Below are 20,360 nucleotides of genomic sequence, written 5' to 3'. Positions count from 1 at the left end.
AACTCAGAGAAAGTTCGACGCAGTATGGGTCATTGTGGACAGGTTGACCAAGTCGGCACATTTCATTCTGGTAGCAGTTACCTATTATTCAGAGTGGTTAGCGGAGATTTACATCCGCGAGATTGTCCGCCTTCACGGTGAACCCATGTCTATCATTTATGATCGAGGTACACAGTTCACCTCGGACTTCTAGAGGGTTGTACATTATGAGTTAGGCACACAAGTTGAGTTGAGTACAACATTTCATCCACAGACAGACGGACAGTCAGAACGCACTATTCAGATATTGGAAGATATGCTTCGCTCTTGTGTTATAGACTTTGGAGGTTCTTGGGATCAGTTCTTGCCACTTGCGGAGTTTACCTAAAATAACAGCTACTAGTCGAGTATTCAGATGGCTCCATATGAAGCATTATACGGGAGATGGTGTCGTACTCCAGTTGGATGGTTTGAACCAGGAGAGGCTCGGTTGTTAAGTATTGATTTGGTACATGATTCCTTGGATAAGGTCAAGATTATTCAGGATCGACTTCACAACTCAGTCTAGGCAAAAGAGTTATGATGACCATAAGGTTCGTGATATTGCATTCATGGTTGGAAAAAGAATATTGCTCCGGGTTTCACCTATGAAAGGTGTAATGAGGTTCGAAAAGAAGGACAAGTTGAGCCCTAGATATATCGGACCCTTTGAAATTCTTGAAAGGGTGGGTGAAGTAGCCTACATGCTGGCATTACCACCTAGTTTATCAGTGGTTCATTCGGTGTTCCATGTGTCTGTCTATGTTCCAGAGTAAATATCCACACTTATTCCCCAATGCATGTACTTTTTCTAACTTCGTTCGAGGACGAACGTTTGTTTTAGAGGTGGAGAATGTGATGATCCAAAATATCATCTTTAAATATAATAATTAATTCAATGTTCTAATACCTTGAAAAGCACTATTTGTCACTCCTCGACTTCCGTGCAAAGTCCTTAAAATTTTTCGAAATGTCTTTATGTGAAAAATGGATTAAAATGTGAACTAGAGCCTTAAAACTCAATTGAGTTGACTTTGGTCAATATTTTGAGCAAACGGACCCAGATCAGTATTTTGACAGTTCTTGTAGGTCCGTATCGTGATTTGGGGCTTAGGCGTATGCCAAGAATTTAATTTGAAGGTCCCTAGCTCAAGTTATGACCATTTAACGGAAACTAGTAATTTAAAGGCTAAAGATTTCTAAATTTGACCACGGGGTTGGCGTTTTGATATCGGAGTCGGAATCCAGTTCCAAAATTTTTCATAGCTCCATTATGTCATTTATTACTTGTGTACAAAATTTGAGGTAAATCGGACTTGATTCGATAGGTTTCGGCATCAAATGTAGAAGTTGGAAATTTCATAATAGACTAAGGTTTCAAGTGAGTTCGCACAAGACCTAACTTCAAACGAGTATACCTATCATGATATGAATATTTATATGGTGTATTACATATCAAAATCAAGGTCTATGTTTCTAGTTTCCAACGCTTCAAACCGTTCGTCATTTGGACATTCCTACAAGACGTTGTGATTAAATTGCCAAAGGTTGTGAGAATGCGATTCTGCGACCAATTATGCCACCACTATGCGATCGCAAATGGTTATGCGACCGCAAACCGGTCGCAAAATGGTCCAAAACAGCCCAGTTCTGGGCACCGATTTGTGTGATCATTGTGCGACCCGCACACCAATTGTGCAGTCCATTGTGCGACCGCATAATTAGGTTCGGAGGGTTAATTTTCCTATTTTCATAACCCGACCCCATTTTGATAAACAAGCTTTGGGATATATTTTGGAGCAATTATCTAAGGTTTTTAGAGAGAAGTGAGAGTGTTCTAAAGATAGGAAGTAGATGAAGTGTTTTGTTCATCGAATTCTTGTTCAAGTCTTGAAATTCAACAAGAAATCCCTCAAGTTCTTCATCAAAGGGGTAAGGTTCTAACCCATAATCTTCAATTTCGAGTTTGGGTAATGATGAGTGATTAAGAGTATGATTCTTGGGGTAAGTGTTCATTATCCTATATTGATTATATTTCATGATTCCATACTCATTTACATCATGAATCCGTAAATTTAGGGATGAAAAATCAGATTTTTATATATCTTCGAAAAACAAAAATTTAAGATTTGAAGGTCCATTTGATATCGGAATTGGATAATTTTTATATGGTTGAACTCGTAGCGGAACGGGTGTTCAGATTTTGCGATTGTTTCCAAGATTTGATATGTGGGCCTCACTATCGAATATTTAAATAAATTTCGGATTTTTATCCGAAAAAATAGTAAATTCATATGGAATTAATTCCTATGATTCGTATTGAGTATATCGAATTATTTGTGAATAGATTTGAAGGTTTTGGAGACAAATTTAAAAGGAAAGGTTGTGGTCGAGTAATTGATTGGAATTTGCAAAGCGAGGTAAGTGTCGTGGTTAACCTTGTCTTGAGGGAATAGAACCCTTAAATTATTTGTTATGTGAAATGCGAGGTGACGAGTGTCTATACGTCGTCAAATTAATTGTTTGCATAATTACTTGAAAAATCATAAATCATTTTAAATCATGAATTAATTACTATAATAATTGTTTCTCTCCTATTCTTTGTCAAATATTAAATCTTGAATTCATGCATTAATTGTTACATGCTATTTGACTTAAGTGTCTTAATTGTTATTTGACATTTAGCATATTAAATATTAAACTGCCTACTTTATCCATGATTTCCATAATAATTTGTTATTTGTCATTGTTTGTTTCATAATTAAATTATAATTATTGTATGCTTGTTGTCTTATAATTTTATATTAATTGTTACATTTATTGAGGAAATTTCTTCTATAAGAATTGGTAAATGAAAATGTTGGAGGAGCGGGTTGCACGCCGCAACAGTATTGATTGAAATGGATATATTGGAGGATCGGGTTGCACGCCGCAACAAACTTATTCAAAAGTTCATATTGGAGGATTGGGTTACATGCCACAACATACTTATTAAAAGTCCATATTGGAGGATCGAGTTGCACGCCGCAACACACTTGATTAAAATGAATATATTGGAGGAGCGGGTTGCACGCCGCAATATAATTGAATGTGAATATATTGTCAAAGCGTTTTGCACACTACAACGGAAATTGATGGAAATGATAATTGGTTATGACTGCTGAGTTGGCTTCAATTATTATAAATGAGTTACCTGGTTATTTCTATTATTTGTTGTTGTTACTAATATTTCGTACAAGTTAATGTAAGTGACCCGCCTTAGCCTCGTCACTACTTTATCAAGGTTAGGCTCAGCATGGGTCGGTTGTACTGATACTACACTCTGCACTTCTTGTGTAGATTTCAGAGTTGGTCTCAGCTGCGTACCATAAACTTGTTCGGATTTCAGCTACTTAGAGGACACTTGACGTATAATTGCACGGCGTTTGAAGTTCTGAAGTTCCCATCCAGTTTACTTTAGTTGTGTGTTTGTTTCCAGACAACTTTATTTTATTAAGACCTTTATTTGTATTATTTTAGAAGCTCGTGCACTTGTGACATTAATTCTGGGATGGTATTTAGACATCGTTGTTTTTTTATGGATTATTCACTATATTTCAGACTTTACTTCCGTATTTGTTTCTTTGTTATTAATAAATTTAAAAATTGTTTTAAAATGGGTAATATTATTCTAACGTTCGCTTGCCTAGCAAGTAAAATGTTAGGCGTCATCACGGTCCGAAGTTGGGAATTTCGAGTCGTGACTGTCACGACCTAAAATCCAACTAGTCGTGATGGCACCTAACCCATCTAGTTAGGTAAGCCAATTTCTAACTAACCAATTTCACTAATAATTATTAAAGCAATTTAAGTGAATAAAGATCTTGATCTTATACAATCCCCAAGAACTGGTAGTTCAAATCATGAGCTTCTAAGAATAGAGTATACAAAGCGGAAATGAAATAAATACATAATATGTTTGAATAATACATAAACAGAGCTTTTATAAATCTAAGGCTACCTTGAACAAGAGGCAGCTACAACATGAACGCAGGTATATCTTCAAATCCTTCAACCATCACTCACAATAACAACAACAACAACAACAACAACAACAACCAACCAACATCTGCATGCAATGTGCAGAAGTGTAGTATTAGTACAACCGACCTCGTGTACTGAGTAAGTAACAAACCTAAGCCTTAGGTTGAAAGCAGTGACGAGCTTCTACCAAGGTCGGGGTCCAAAACCACTAGTCCACAACAGTCCATAACAACATAAAACAAATAATACCAGAAGAAACACAGAGATAAAATGCTGAGTCAAATGATGATTTCAAAAATAATAGTTCTTCCTTTCAAATACATCAGTGAAAACCCAAATCGATTGCCGAAGTTGCCAAAAATATGAATAATTTGAGAACATTAATATTTCCAAAATCCTTTCAATAATAAATAAAATATCTCATTTTCTTTCCCAGATAACCAGTGTAAAACAAATGCATCACTATGCCCATCGTCAGTATGTGTGAGAAATCATGAATAATATGATACCGTACAACGTGAGGAAAACACATCTCTATGCATATATGTCATGTGTGCATGTCAACGCAATGTATCTCAGAGATTGCACTCATGTACTCACACTCTCAGAGTACTGAATCTCATTGTCTCGCATTCTCTCTCACTGTGCTCAGCACACTCAATTACTCAGCGCTATACAATACATGTTGCGGCGTGCAGCCCGATCCCTGTTTATAGTCAACTGCGCTAACTGGGGGTGTGTACAGACTCATGAGGGGCTCTTACACCCCAAGCGCTATAAGCAAGGACAACTCACGTGATGCACGGATAACTCACGTGCTATAATATCATATCTGGATCCGCACGGCCAACTCACGTGCTATAATAAGCCAATCTGGCCTGTTGCGGCGTGCAACCCGATCCCATAATAATAAAGTATATAAAGCCAACATGGCCTGCTGTGGTGTGTAGCCCGATCCCACAATCATCCTCACAATCAGGCCCTCAGCCTCACTCAGTCATCAATCTCTCCGGTCTCTTTCTCATGGGCTCACAAGGTCATGAAAATAGCCCAAAAATATTGATATGATGCATCAATAATTAACAACAGAGACTGAGATATGATGTGTAATGACATGAATATGACTGAGTATAAATTTTTAATTTAAAATAAATAATTCACAATAATATGACCTATGTGGGTCCCAATAATACTGGCACATAACCTCAACGTGATTTTTATTATACTTTTTCAGCTCAATTTCTTTAACTCATAAAACTGCATGGAAAATGCCAAGATTATTTAACTATAAAATCCCACAGAAACAATTATGTCACAATTTCTATAGTGCACGCCCGCCACCTAGCATGTGCGTCACCTCCCAACAATTTACCTAATACATATATTCAAGGTTCATACCGTCAACTCCAAGATTAGAAGAGTTACTTACCTCGAACAAGCCGAATCCAATGTCGAGCAAGCTAAACAATGCTCCAGAAATTCCATTATGCCCGTAACAACTTCCGAACGGCTCGAATCTAGTCACAATTAATTTGATTCAGTCAACCCAAATTATAGGAATTTATTTCATATCAAAATACTAATTTTTCCACAAAATCCGAAATTACACTCAAAAATTGCTCGTGGGGCTCACATCTCGTAACCCGACAAAAGTTATAAAATATTAATGCCCATCCAACCACGAGTCCAACCATACAAATTTCACCAAATTCCTACATCAACTCGACCCTCAAATCTTCAATTGAAGTCTTTGAAGATTTCTACCATTTTCAACCCAATCTTTACCCATTTGAACTCAAGACTCTTTCCATAAACCTTATTGATACGTAAAAATAATACTCTTATACCCAAGAATCGTACTATTAATCATCAATCACTACCCAAACTCGAAATTGAAGATTAGGGGTTAGAACCTTACCTCTTTGATGAAGAACTTGAGGGATTTCTCGTTGGATTTCAAGGCTTGGACAAGAATTTGATGTACAAGACACTTCATATTCTTCATCTCTCAAGAAAACTCTCACTTCTCTCTAAAATCATCAGATAATTGCCCCAAAATAAGCCCCAAAGCCTATTTATCAAAATGGGGTCGGGTTATGAAAATAAAAAAATTAACCCTCCGAAAGCAGGTCTGTGGTCGCATAATGGACCGCAGAATGGGTATGTGGGTCGCACAATGCACTGCAAAATCGATGCCTAAAAATTGGCTTCACTGGACAGGTTTGCGACCATTTTGCGGTCGCATAACTACTTCTGCGATCGCAAAATTGGTCGCAGAATCGTATTTTTCCGGTCTTTGGTAATTTGATCATAACCTCTTGTAAGAATGTTCAAATGACAAATGGTTTAAAGCGTTAGAAACTAGACTCAAAGATCTTTCATTTAATAGGTAATACACCATATAACACTTCGTATAATGAAAGTTATGCTCATTTGAAGTTGGGTCTTGTGCGAACTCACTTGAAACTTTAGTCTTATGAAATTTCCAACTTCTACATTCGATGCCGAAACCTATCGAATCAAGTCCGATTGACCTCAAATTTTGCACACAAGTCATAAATGATATAATGAAGCTACTACAATTTCAATATTCGGATTCCGACCTCGATATCAAAAAGTTACCCCCTCCCCGGTCAAACTTTCTAAAAATTTAACTTTCGGCATTTCAAGTCAAATTCACTACGGACCTCCAAATAATATTTCGGATATGCTCCTAAGTCTAAAATTACCATACGGAGCTATTGAAATTATCAGAATTAAATTTCAAGGTCGTTTACATATAAGTCAATATCCGATCAGCTATTTCAACTTAAGCTTCCAATATGAAAATTCATTCTTCCAAGTTAACTCCGAAATACCTTAAAACCAAACCGACAATTCACACAAGTCATAATACCTTGTAGGAAGTTATTCAAGACTTCAAATAGTTTAAAGTAATATAAATACTCAAAACGACTGGTCGGGTCGTTACAGTGACACATTTACTACTTGACAGTAAGACACCTTTTCCTGGTTCCCTCTTTACATATTTGACAATCCTTAGAGCAGTCTCCATGTGTGATTTCTTTGGCTGGTATAAGTACTGACTTAGTGTTTGAACACTATGAAATGTCAGGTCTGGACATAGTTAAATATAGCAGTTTTCCAATCAATCTCTGGTAGGCATTTTGATCAGTAGGAGGATCAGAAGTTGTGTTAGTTCATGTTCCTGCTAGATGATCATCATATTCTTTGGTGGTCAATTTGATATTGATGTACATAGGTGAAGATGTTGGCTTAGCATCACTTAATCCTAACTCGTAAATAAGCTCCAAAGTGTACTTTCTTTGATGCATCAACATACCTTGAGTTGTTCTTGCAAACTCAATACCCGGGAAGAGCTTCAATTCACCTAGATCCTTCATTTTAAAGGCTTGTGCAAGTCTCTCTATCTCTCTCTCTCTCTCTCTCTCTCTATATATATATATATATATATATATATATATATATATATAAAATCATTAAGATCACCTTGTAGAAATACATTATATACATCCATTTGGTAAATGAACGATTTCTTCTGTGCAACAAGAGTTAAGATTGTTCTAACTGTCTTCATCTTTACAATTGGGGAAAATGTTTCATGATAATATATCCCCTCTTGTTGACTATATTCTTTGGCAACTAGTCGTGCCTTGAATCTTTCAATTTCTCCCGTAGACTTGTATTTTACTTTATAGATCCGTTTACACCCTATAGGTGTTTTGCCTGCTGGTAGTGAAGTAATCTCCCATGTATGATTTTTCCGTAAGCTTCAATCTCATCTTCCATAGCATCTACTCATCTTGGATCGTTTAAGGCTTTTGAGTAGTTCTTTGGTTCTATAACAGTTGAAATTTTGGCAATGTAAGCTTGATTAGGTGGATTTAGTTTGTCAGAAGTTATGTAACTGGATATGGCACATGGAGTGTCTTTGTGAATGTTAAGTGATACAAAGTCTTTCATCCATATAGGTGGTTGTCTTTATCTTTCTGAGCTTCTTTGATTAACCTGTGATTCTATAGGATTTTGAAGGAGTTGCTCTATTTGATCATCTTGAGTGTGGATTTGTTTGGGATCTTCATGAGGTGCAAGAATTGGTGAGGGAGGTGTATCAACTATATCAGCTTCTGGCTCTACATTTTGCTCAACATTTTGTGTAGTGATTTCCTGTTCTTCAGTTTGATGACTGTTAGGGACAACATTATTTAAGTGTTGTCTAACTTTTGTAGTATGGAGCTCTGTGTAAATATATGGTTGACTTTGTGTAGTATCAATGAAAATGGACGGATTTTGTTGTTTGTTTGTGCTGATAAGAAATGGGAAGACAATCTCTTTGAATATTACATCTCTATTGACAAAGAACTCATTTTTCTCATTATCATATAATATATATCCTTTCTGATTTTTTGCATATCCCATATGCACTGCAACTCTTGTTCTAGACAACATTTTGTCAGTTTATTGCACATAATTAGCATAACATATGATGCATCATATGACCCTCAGGTGTTGAATGGATGATTTTCTTCTGTACAATTTCTCAAATGGATACATGTGCTATAATATTAAGCTAGGCATTCTATTTATGATATGAACAGTTGCACAAACATTCCCCACAATCTAATTGGTATGGAGCCTTGGAATCTGATGGCTCTAGTAATTTCCAAAATGTGTATATGCTTTCTTTCTGCAACCCTATTATGTTGTGGGGGTATAAACACATATTTTTTGATGAATGATTCCAAGTTTGCTGAAAAATTCACTACAGACAGAGTTGACAAACTCTGAACCATTATCTGTTGTGATGACTTTAATAGCTCTATCAAACTGTGTTTTAATAAGCTGAACAAACTATTGGATGAGAACACACACATATCAGACTTTAAGGCAAACATATAAAGCCAAGTCATTCTTGAATAATCATCTACTATAGTCAAGAAGTATCTATATCTATCAAAGGTAAGAAACTTGTAGGGTCCCCAAACATCCATGTGAACTAATTCAAAATAGTTGGTAGCTCTAATATTGTTGGTAGGAAATGGAAGTCTAGTGTGTTTTGCACATGGACAGACTTTGCAGTTAGCTAACATATTGGCTATAACTTCTTGAGAAACGTGTAGGATTTTCTTCATTACAGAAATAGAAGCATGTCCTAGTCGACTATGCCATAGTTGTATATCAGCTTCCTTATTGTTGATTATGTAGTCTAGATCTTGAACTGTTAAAACTGCAATTTTATTTTCTTCTTTTGCATCAATCACAAACAGATATAGTCCATCATTTTCTCTACCAACTCCTTTCACCTTCCCCCTCAAGAGATCCCGAAAAACAAAAATTTAGGGAAGAAAGCAACCATCCATTTTAGCTCTTTAGTCAGTTTTGACACAGATAAAAGATTATACTTAAACTATGGTAGATGAAATACATTTGTGATAGTATCATTGTTAAATAGTTTACTTGTTCCCGCATGTGTGACTAGAGACACATCACCATTAGATAGAAACACCTTTTTAGGTATTTTCAAACCTGATCACAGTATCATTATTTAAATAGCCCAAACTTGACACCATATGGTTGGTTGCACCTGTGTCAATGATCCATTCCTGAAGGCACTTGTTAGCAATACAATTATTATGCTTACCTGTTGTATTAGCTGAGTAGGTTGAAGTTGCTTCTTCTTTGTTAATCATTTGAAGGAGTTGATTATATTGTTCTTTGGGGAACAAAGTAGGAACAATGTTGGCATTATGTCCATTGAAAGAGTCTGACTTCTGTTGCACATCAAAGTAGTCCACTCTTGGTTTAGCTGGTTGAAAGCTAGCTTGTGTAAACTCACTGTAGCCACCACTCTGATTGGTCTGAGAAGTGCAACTATCCATCTGCACATTATAAGCAGTTGGTTGCCCAAACTTCCTTTTCTTAAATTTAGGAGGGTATCTGACCACCATATAGCATGTCTCTTTAGTATCTCCCTTGAGTTTGCACACTTCACATTCTAAATTGTAGTTCTTCTTAAACTTGTAATTCTGATTACCATGACCATTTCTGGTGAATATAGCAACCTCATAGTTTTCTGGCATAACTGTAGGATTAGCACCTAAGAATACAGTCACATTCTTAACTGATTTTTGGCTTTCATCACTTATAACCATAGAGTAGGCTTGGTTTACAGAAGGCACAGGGCTCATGACCATGATTTGACTTCTAGCTTGGGCATATGAATCATTAAGCCCCATTAAAAACTTAAACAACTTCAGCTTCTGTAGATGCAATCTAAAATCTTTGGATTTTTCACACTTACAACTAGGTACAGGAACTAATGCCTCAAATTATTCCCATAGATCTTTCAATTTTTGAAAAATAACTAAACACAAAAGCAGTTCCTTGAGTTAAAGTAGCAATTTCTTTATGAACATTGAAGGTTCTTGAACCATCAATTTTGTTAAATCGTTCATGTAACTATTCCCAAAGAGTTTGTCCATTAGTAGCATACATAATGCCTCCTAGAAGTCCTTTTGCTACTGAGCTCATTATCTAAGAAAGGACTATAACATTAACCCTTTTCCATGTGGTTCCCCATAGCTTAGGGAAAATCCTCTTTTTTACAAGAACCATCAACAAGTCCTAGCTTGTTTCTTCCTAACAAAGAAAGCCTAATTGATAGATTCCATATAGAGTAGTTTTCGATACCTGTAAGTTGAATTGTGATAATATTAATACCACTAACATCTAATGGATGAAGAAATAGAGGATGACTATAGTCGATTCCAAGAGAAGCTTGACTACTTCCTCCACCAGACACATGACGAGCGCAAAATACAACATAAAATTAATGCACGCTAGCCAAAGATAGTATAGTTTAATGATCGTCTCCACAGGGATTGGATTTAAATAATGCTCAAGTAATTTCTAGCTTAACACTATTTAGGATGATCAAAACTTTATTTGTAATGGTTATAAACTACGATTAACTACTAAAGTAAAGCAATTGACGATTGACTTCAACAAACCAGAGATTAGCAAGGTCGGTTTCTTATCAATATGAAGAACACGAGTTTTGACGTGATAGGTGCAAGGTTTTGATTTTGGATATGATACTGTTATATTTCACTCTTGGGTTCTAACGATTCTCACGAATTCAATAGGTGATTAGCTTATGCTTCTGATTCACACTCCTCTCTCGATTAAATCTAAATCTTTCAAATAAACTAATGTGATGTGCGGTAAAACTTGCAAGAATCTATTGGTAAGAATGGTCTAAGAGAAACTTCTCTCGAAAATTTCTCAATCTTAATTTAAGAGGTAGATCACAAAGCTCTTTCGATTACTTTAAAAAGTACCAAAATAAATTAAGGCATGTGTTGAAACAATATTCAATATTATGCTACTCTTCCGATTAAACAAGATAATGAATAAAATCACAACTGGAGTTAAAGCTCTTTCAATAAATTCAAGCAATTAAGCAGTAATCAAATCTATAAACAAACCACATCACCAAATCACGTCAAAACCTTAAGGTAAACTACTCCATAATTATGGAGAAAGTCATCACAAAAAGAGTTAAAGAATAAGAAAGCATCAATCTAACGTTGCAATCTAAACTCCCATATTGAATTGATGGAAAGATGATGAAGTCTCGTGTCTTGTAGCCTCCAATGCTCTCCCAGAGCTTCCAAGGTCAAAAGTCCCTTCAAAAATATCTTTTTGGTGTATTTATACTATGTAGGAGTGGTCCCGGACAAAACTATCATTTTTCAAGTCGAAGTAGGAGAAATACTTTGTAAAACTTATACAGGCGCACCGCGCCTTGCGTTGCCCCATGCGGGGCATTAGTGGAGAAGTTCAAAGAGCAAGTTCTGACGAGCAGCAGGAACTACCGCTGCCACACAGGGTGATGTACCATGCGTCACATTAATGGATATTTTCAGAATCCCTAAACATTTCTCAGTTGTCGTTTCCTCTTGATGCGTCGCACCATGCGACGCACAATGCATCGCAATAACATTACATCTATTGTCTTGCTTCTTTCTCGCTAGAATTCCACTATATTATAAGAATAAAGGTGATGTATATCAATAATTACTTCTTTTGGTGGATCATTCTTGAACATCCAAATATTTTCACAATTTAATGTATTGGTAGCCTTTCTTTGATGTCAGATTATGAAGTTTGCTTGTCACAACGTTAGGGTAGGCACTATGTGATATGGCAATTCCATGCCTCAAGTATTTTTCTTCTATTTTTCACATGCGTACTCGATCCTTGATCCCTGAATTCGATCTCGGTTTAATTTCTTGGGCTTTTACTTAGACTTCAAAGCTCCAACTTATTTAATTTAGCTCCTAATTATACTCTTAACTCGAAATCATTTCCTGCAATGCATAAAACACGTAATAAGTACAAATCACTATCTTTTAAGCTCAAACACAAGTATAATGCAGTAATTATAGTGTAAACTATGACTAAAACACGTGATTCTAGCCTACCATCAACACCCCACATTTAAACCATTGCCCGTCCTCAAGCAATCAAACTGCACTTCACATAGAAACGACCTTCTTATCAGACAACTTCCCTAACGCATCATGCCAAGAATATTTAAAACAAACTAAACACCCTATCACAACATCCTAGCATCAAGACTTGACTCACGAGCACCACACATTTTTCATAACATGTTCACTTACTCTAACACAGAGGTCAAAGACTTACCTTTCCTTCGCAAATCATGTGCCCTCACACAAATAATAGAGAGTAGTTCCGCACACGATAAATTTCAAGAACAATTAATAACTCAAAATAGAAAGAATTCACTCATTCTCAGAATTAAGATTCATATGCCACAGAAGACGTACCATAGGCTTGCCCGTAGTGTAATACTCCATTGATTGAGCTTATTCAGTCAAGGATTAAATATGACTTAATTTGGTTGTAATGTAGGCTGCGCGACGGGTAGGATAGATTTGGATATAGTGACTACACCTCCCTAAACACTTTAATACATATACATTAATAATTCAAACCCCACACTTATGTTGAATCAAACCCCAACATCCACAACATTAAGCTCCCCATATCTTTAAGCACAAAAAGACAAGAACTACCACTAGCAAGGGATCAATTTTTCTCTTTTCTACCATATACACACTCCCTTTGTTTTCCTTCCAATTCCTTACATGTGGCTCTTAAAAATTTTCAAACAATGCACCTTTCTACTTTTCAATAGTTCCACTCAAAACCCGACCATACCTCACTTAGCTTTTACAAACTCATAACAAACTCAAGTGCCCGAGAGGTAAAAGGTTCAAACAGATAGACAATTCAAACAAAGGGGTCAAGTTTATAGTGTGGTTGCCAAAGAAATAGGATTACAAGCTCAAATGGGTTAACTAAGATACACATTCATTATGTGGGTAAAACATATATCCGGCTCAACAAAGAAATACATATATCACTTCTTAGACTGAACAAGACTACTATTTCGCTTTGCAAACACACAGGTCAAGTTTTAGGCATCAACCGACATGCACAGAATATCACAAAACCTAATACACACACTGGCACATAACTCACTTAGGATCGGATCTATCCCGACTCTCTAGTCAAAGCAGTCAAGCAGAGTTACAATAAAATAATTTAAGGTACCTATCCATGAGTCAAGAACTGAATCTAGACATCACAACTAAGGCATTCACTACTCTCAAAGGCACAACAACGTCAAGAAAAGTCATCTCCATTTATTATCATAGCACAAGACTTTAAATTTTCTAATAAAAGAAAAACTAACTACACTCGGTTCAAGAAAAACCCTTGGAAAAGAACCGCGATACAAAAAAAAATCAAGGGGAAATATTACACTACCTAGAAAAAAAACAAAATATTTTTTTTCTACTTTGATCCCTCAAGAAGACAGTCGAGGAAATTCATCGCCGGGAAAGGTAAAAAAAAAAAATCAAAAGAAACAATTACAAACACATATATACATATTTACATTCCCCACCCTGCACTTTAAATTGTGTCATGTCCCCGTGACACACAAATAAAAAGCAAGAGGTAAAAGAAACTTCCCTAAATTTTTTCCGCTTTCGAGAACTTATGAACTCCATCCCTAATTCTGAATCCATTCCTCGTTTTTACTCCTTGGGATTCTTTATGTAGCTCATCATGCCAGATTCATCTAAGGATATCTGCAAGCCCCGCTCTTTTGTTTCTTTCTTGGCCTCATTTTGAGTGGTGAATTGTTCTTGTAGGATCATCCTCAACTTGTTTCTACATTCTTGCACAAGATCAATCCATACATATTCTTGTAAATCCCCAAAAATAAAATCCAGATGATCAATGTTAGAATAAGAAAACCAAGAAGAAAGGTCATGTGAATATTCATGTGGTATGTCCAAGACTATTTGTTTCTCATTCTCTTCTACTAAAGATTGTAAACTTGGGAAGATGGATGGGGGTTTGAACTCTTCTTTTATTGCTTCACAATCAACCAAAGCCTTATTTCAATCATCTCAGTTGAATCAGATTCCTCTTGCAGAGTAGTCAGCTCTCTCTATGGATGCTCATCCTCTTGGGTAGGCTCATTCTCACATGGTATCTCCTCCATATATTCACCATTACAATGCACTGAGCTTTCTGAAAGTATATTTACTAGTTTACTCATTTGCGTGTTAGGCTCTTAATGACTTCATCATTTTGTATAAATATTTCTTCAACATTATTCACAAACTTATACATAAGCTCTTCTAAACTACCATTCTCCTTTTGAGGTGGTTGTTTCACTTTGCTTTCATTCCAGTCATAATAAGGGTATTCGTTCCATCCATAGTTAAAAATTATGCCCATATGAAACCTCATACATGTACGATCTAGAAATAGAGTAGGACTCTTCAAAAGAGGAATCATAAGAGGAATACTTACCTACTTGACAGTCAACCTATAGATGATTTACACTACATTTAGATCAAATAACAGGCTTGTGATAATATTCAACTTCTAACTCTTCAACTGTTTTCTTAGGCTGGTTGTGCTCCATCTTCAACAGCAGCAATTAGAGTTCAATACTAGGAATAATTCTTCAAGTTAGCTAAAAAAAAGTTAATTCCTAAATTAGCACCAAAAATTATTTTGAACACTATTGATTGCCAATCCCCGACAACTACACCAAAATTTGACGAGCACAAAACACAACACAAAATTAATGTTCGCTAGCCAAAGATAGTATAGTTTAATGATCGTCTCCACAACGATTGGATTTAAATAATTCTCAAGTAATTTCTAGCGTAACGCTATTCAAGATGATCAAAACTTGATTTGTAATGGTTAAACTGCGATTAACTACTAAAATAAAGCAATTGAAAATTAACTTCAACAAACCAGAGATTAGCAAGCGTTGTTTCTTATCAATGTGAGGAACAAGGGTTTTGACGTGAGAGGTGCAAGGTTTTGATTCTGGATATGATACTGTTATATTTCACTCTTGAGGTTCTATCGATTCTCACGAATTCAATAGGTGAGTAGCTTATGCTTCCAATTCAGAAACCTCTCTCGATTAAATCTAAATCTTTCAAATAAACTAATGTGAAGTGCGGTGAAACTTGAAAGAATTTATTGGTAAGAATGGTCCAAGAGAAACTTCTCTCGAATATTTATCAATCTTAATTTAAGAGGTAGATCACAAAGCTCTTTCGATTACATTTAAAAAGTACCAAAATAAATTAAGGCATGTGTTGCAAGAATATTCAATATTATGCTACTCTTCTGATTAAAAACGATAATGAATAAAATCACAACTAGAGTTAAAGCTCTTCCAATAAATTCAAATAATTAAGCAGTAATCAAATCCATAAACAATAACCAAGTCACCAAATCACATCAAAACCTAAGGCAAACTACTCAATAATTATGGAGGAAGTCATCACAAAAAGAGTTAAAGAATAAGAAAGCATCAATCTAACGTTACAATCTAAACTCCCATATTGAATTGATGGAAAGGTGATGGAATCCCGTGTCTTATAGCCTCCAATGCTCTCCCAAAGCCTCCAAGGTCAAAAGTCCCTTAAAAACGCCTTTTGGTGTATTTATACTATGTAGGAGTGGGCCTGGACGAAACTATCCCTTCCAAACTAAAGTAGGAGAAATACTATGTAAAAATTACACAGGCGCCTTCCGCCTTGCGCTGCCTCATGCAGGGTAGTAGTGGGGAAGTTCAAAGAGCAAGTTCTGACGGGCAGTAGAAAAGTTACACTGACGCGCCGCACTGGGCAACGCACCATGCGTCGCTTTAATGGATATTTTTCAGAATCCTTGAAAGTTTCTCAGGTGCCGTTTTTTCTTATTGCATCGCATGATGCGACGCACAATGCGTCGCAATATCATTGCATCTACTGTCTTGCTTCTGTCTCGTTAGAATTCCTCTCTAAACTAAGAATAATGTGAGGTATATTAATTATCATTCTTTTGGTGGACCATTGTTGAACATCCAAATATTTTCACAATTTAACGTATTGGTGGCCTTTCTTTGATGTCAGATTATGAAGTCTGCTTGTCACAACGTTAGGGCAGGCACTATGTGATATTGTAATTCCATGCCTCAAATATTTTTCTTCTATTTTTCACATGCATACTCGGTCCTTGGTCCCTGAATTCGAACTCGGTTTAATTTCTTGAGCTTTTACTCAGATTTCAAAGCTCCAACTTATTTAATTTAGCTCCCAATTATGCTCTTAACTTAAAATCATTTCCTACAAGGCATAAAACACGTAATAAGTGCAAATTACCATCTTTTAATCTCAAACACAAGTAAAATACAGTAATTAGAGTGTAAACTATGACTAAAATACGTGATTCTAGCCTACCATTATCATAGCAGCATTTATAGTGCCTTCTTGGTCTCCATTGATACTCATCCTTGTTTCTTTGATTTGAACAAACTTTCTTTTCAAGAAATTTTGGGTTGAATTGAATCAATCTTCAAGCTTTATGGCTTGACTACTCTGATACCATGAACTGATGTAGGTTCACAATGTGAACTTTAGAAAAACAGAGATACAAAAAGAATGCCGAGATAGAATGCATGGATGAAGAAGAAAAGAAGAGAGAATTAGATGATCTTGAGAGGAGAGATAGTGTGTATTATTCTCATACTTACAAAATGTGTTGATCATCAAAATATATACACGAGCAATTACCCTATACAGTGACCTTTCTCTGACGTAGGGTAGGTAAATAACTAACTTCCTAATTTATGTTACAAGTTCTTTTATGTACAATTCAATCCCTAACTTCCATATAGTGCAGCTTCAGTCTTCAACACTTCTAGACATACTTATAAAAAGAATATATTTCATTTAGTTTTGGTATTTCATTTCCAAATCGAGGGATAGCTCAAAATAAGGAGTAACATGAGAAAATGTTCAAATGTACTCTTAACATGTATTGCATTTACCTTTGTCTTATATGAGCTCGTACCATTATCTTTCGTCTCAAATATACCCCTCCCATTGTTTGGTACTGTGAAAGCCATAGAGGGGTACATTTGGACCTATTTTAATTGTTCAGTCATATAATTGGACTTTTTCAATTGTTTTAACGACAATTTCAAATAATTATAGAAGATATATACACTAATTTAATAGTTAGAGATAAAGTTAGTCTTTTGTTTATCTATGGTGGCTAGTGGGCTAGTTAGGACCGGGACCGGCCCAGGACCGCGATCCCACATGGGCGGTGGTCCTAAACGGTCCTAACCGGATAGGACCGGGACCGTGGGGTGGTGGGACGGGTAGTGGGTCGGTCTCATAGGGGAGACCCACGAGACCGGGACCGTTTAGGACCGGCTCAGAAGTGGGCCGGTTCAAGCGGTCCTAAACGGTTCTAAACGGGCCCAACGGATAATTTTTTTGAAAAAAAAAATTTGACCGTTTGGCCATTTAAAAACTAGTCGTTTGGTCTGCCAAAATAGCCGTTGGCTATTTTCAAAATAGCTATTTAACCCCCAAATTTTGTTTTAACCCCAAAAATTTTATAATTACACTTTTTCCCTATTTTCAACTATAAATACCTCCTCATTCTTTTATTTTTCTCACAAAATCATCAATCTCTCTCAATCTCTCTCTAATATTCTTCTATAATTGCTTACTTAATTGTTACAATTTGTGCAAAATTGTGAAGTTGGTAAATTGAAGTATTCAAGTCTTCAACGATAATTATTTTTCAACAAGTTATTCGTCAATTCGGTAAACTCGTTCCAACTCTTAAGTTTTAATATTATAATTTTGTTTGTTTTATTTACTTTGCTTGATTAATTAAGATGGCTTATTCCCTAAAAAATTTTTTAGTAAAAATAAGGAAAAATCCAAGAGTGGTAAATCTAGTGGCCAATCTGTTCCTCCTCCACTTCACCCGGCTCCTCGGCCGAAACCTGTTACCAGTCCTACACCTGCTATTCTTGATAGCGATAATAGTTTATTACAATTTATCGAGAGTCAATTTTGCCATAATATTGTACCCGGTGAACAATTAAACCATGAATATATGAATGCTCTTTATGGTAATCCAACTATTGATGAAAATGATGATGAAGAAATAGATTTTGATTAAACGCAACCGGATGACGATACACCCACTAGTCCTGCTCATGAAGTTAAACCAACTAATAATAATCCAAATAATCCCCCGTCTAACCCTCATGTTACTGCCCCTACTTTTTCTAGACAAACTTCTAAACGGGCAGAAACATCTCTTGTTTGGTCATTTTTTACTCAACTAAGAGAAAAAAATAGGGCTAAGTGTAAAACTTGTGGCAAAGAGTTAGTTTTTAAATATGTTGGAAGTCGGGGGGGGGGGAGTTTGACTAGACACATATTGCTATACCTCAAGATAAAGCTAGATATTTTCCTATGAAAGTTTTGGCCGAGGGGACAAGTGCACCTAGTATGGCTGACCTTAGTACCGGGTCAAATCAATTTCAACCGGGAATTAACACTGTTACCGGTGATATTTTATATTATGATCCAAAAAAAAATTGTTAAGAATTGGAAAAAATGGTTACTGTTATGTGCTTACCCTATAGTTTTCCTTCTAACCCTCACTTTGTGCAGTATATTAGAAAAGTTTATAATCCTACTTATAAAGGTTTTTCTCGCACAACCGTAAAGAGTGATATTTATAAATATAAACATGAATATGAACAATATTTGCGCTATTTATTTACTCGTATAAATTGTCGTGTTGCTATTACAACTGATATTGGTAGAAGTGGTAATGACTGTGATTACCTTACTGTTACCAGTCATTGGATTGATGATGATTGGATAATACAAAAGCGTATTATTGCTTATAGAATAATTAATTCACGTCACACATGACAGTTTATTTCTAGCACGATTACGGATATTTGTAGATATTTTTGCATTAGTGATAAAAATAATATCAGTTTCAATGGATAATTCTCCTAGTAACACAAATGTTGTAGCCTTGCTTACCACTACACTAAATCCTGCATTTAGTAACGTTTTCATGTTAGATGTATTTGTCATATTTACCATTTAATTGTGGGTGATGGTATGCGAATTTTAAATGTTGAAACTGAAAAGGTTAAAATGGTTTTTAATTGGCTTTTTTATTCAAACCGTAGAAGTAGACTTAGAGAATATTTTAAAAGATGCGATGAATTTGGCCTAAGAGAAAGAAAGGTTCCTAAACCTTGTCCAACTAGATGGAATTACATGTATGAAAGTTTAGTTATTGCATATGAATATAGAAACCCCATAAACTCAACGTTTAATGCTCATGTAAGTGATGATGATGAGCACCTTACAAATGCGGATTGGGCTAATGTTAAAATGCTTGTAGATTTTTTAGAAAAATTTTATATTGCTACAAATGAATTTTCTGGGCAATATTATTCTACTATTTCTAACAGTTTAGTTTATATTGCAGAACTTGCAAATTTATTTGATCATTTTTCAGAGGGTGGGGAAATTTATCAACTTGCTATTGATTCCATGTGAAAAAAAATTAAATTTTTTTTCCCTATTCCCCCTATTTATGGTGTTGCTGCATTGTTAAATCCTACTATGAAATTAGGAGGTCCTCAATTTTGGTATGAAACTGTTTATAATGGTTTAACACTTAAAGATGAGGAGTTGTCTACACTTGCGGACACAATAGCCTCAATTAAAATAAATGTTCAAACTATTTATAATGCTTATCAAGTTGCATTAGATCATGCTAGACCAAATGTTCCAACTCCTTCTTCTTCTAGTTCTCAATCATCTAAAAGAACTGCGAGAGTA

Source organism: Nicotiana tomentosiformis, chromosome 5, assembly GCF_000390325.3.
Source record: "Nicotiana tomentosiformis chromosome 5, ASM39032v3, whole genome shotgun sequence".
Lineage (NCBI taxonomy): Eukaryota > Viridiplantae > Streptophyta > Magnoliopsida > Solanales > Solanaceae > Nicotiana > Nicotiana tomentosiformis.
The sequence above is the reverse complement of the archived record's forward strand: the minus strand, read 5'-3'. Positions refer to the sequence as shown.